The sequence below is a fragment of the Arachis stenosperma genome, chromosome 1 (assembly GCF_014773155.1).
Source record: "Arachis stenosperma cultivar V10309 chromosome 1, arast.V10309.gnm1.PFL2, whole genome shotgun sequence".
In the NCBI taxonomy this organism is placed as follows: Eukaryota; Viridiplantae; Streptophyta; class Magnoliopsida; order Fabales; family Fabaceae; genus Arachis; species Arachis stenosperma.
Genome location: NC_080377.1, coordinates 66,023,172 through 66,024,850, shown reverse-complemented (window position 1 = coordinate 66,024,850; position 1,679 = coordinate 66,023,172).

Sequence of the window (1,679 nt, the reverse complement as noted above, 5' to 3'; positions counted from 1 at the left end):
CTAGTTTTTGTGATTACTCTTCCCCATGTCACACTTCCCAACAACTTTCACCAATCACCTTAATTCCTCTTTCCAATCACCCCCTTCACCACTCACATCCATCCACTCTTCCCCATAAACCCCACCTACCTTCAAAAATTCAAAAACATTTTCCCACCCATTCCCACCCTAAATGGCCGAATACACACTACCCCCTCTCCCTATAAATACCCTTCCATTCTACTTCATTTTCACACAACATAACCCCTTCTTCTTCACTTGGCCGAACCTACATCTCTCCCTCTCTACCATATTCTCTTCTTCTTCTTCTTCTTCTTCTTCTCTTCTTTCTTCTTTTGCTCGAGGACCAGCAATATTCTAAGTTTGGTGTGGTAAAAGCATAAGCTTTTTGTTTTTCCATTACCATCAATGGCACCTAAGGCCGGAGTATCCTCTAGAAAAGGAAAAGGGAAGACAAAAGCTTCCACCTCCGAGTCATGGGAGATGGAAAGATTCATCTCTAAGAGCCATCAAGACCACTTCTATGATGTTGTGGCAAAGAAGAAGGTGATCCCTGAGGTCCCTTTCAAGCTCAAAAAGAATGAGTATCTGGAGATCCGACATAAAATCCGAAGAAGATGTTGGGAAGTCCTAACCAACCCCATGCAACAAGTCAGAATCTTAATGGTTCAAGAGTTCTATGCCAATGCATGGATCACTAGGAACCATGATCAAAGTATGAACCCGAGTCCAAAGAATTATCTCACAATGGTTCGGGGAAAATACTTAGATTTTAGTCCGGAAAATGTGAGGTTGGCGTTTCACTTGCCCATGATGCAAGGAGATGAACGTCCCTACACTAGAAGGGTCAACTTTAATCAAAGGTTGGACCAAGTCCTTATGGACATATGTGTGGAAGGAGCTCAGTGGAAGAGAGACTCCAAAGGCAAGCCAGTCCAACTAAGAAGACTGGACCTCAAGCCTGTGGCTAGAGGATGGTTGGAGTTCATTCAACGCTCCATACTTCCTACTAGCAACCGATCTGAAGTTACTGTGGATCGGGCCATCATGATTCATGGCATCATGATTGGAGAGGAAGTAGAAGTTCATGAGGTCATCTCCAATGAAATCTACAAAATAGCCGACAAGCCCTCACCCATGGCAAGGCTAGCTTTTCCTCACCTTATTTGCCATCTGTGTTACTCAGCTGGAGTCATCATAGAAGGAGACATCCTCATTGAATAGGATAAGCCCATCACCAAGAAGAGGATGGAGCAAGCAAGAGAAACCCTTCACGGTTCTCAAGAGATGCATGAGGAAGCTCATCATCAAGAAATCCCTGAGATGCCTCAAGGGATGCACTTTCCTCCCAACAACTATTCGGAGCAACTCAACACCTCCTTAGAAGATTTGAGCCACAATGTGGAATAATTAAGGGTGGAACATCATGAGCACTCCATCATTCTCCAAGAAATAAGAGAAGATCAAAGAGCAATGAGGGAGGAGCAACAAAGGCAAGGAAGGGACATAGAAGAGCTTAAGAACATCATTGGTCCTTCAAGAAGAAGACGCCACTAAAGGTGGATTCATTCCTTGTTCTTTATTTCTTTCTGTTTTTGGTTTTTAATGTTGTGTTTATCTATGTTTTGTGTCTCTACTTCATGATCATTAGTATGTAGTAACTATGCCTTAAAGCTATG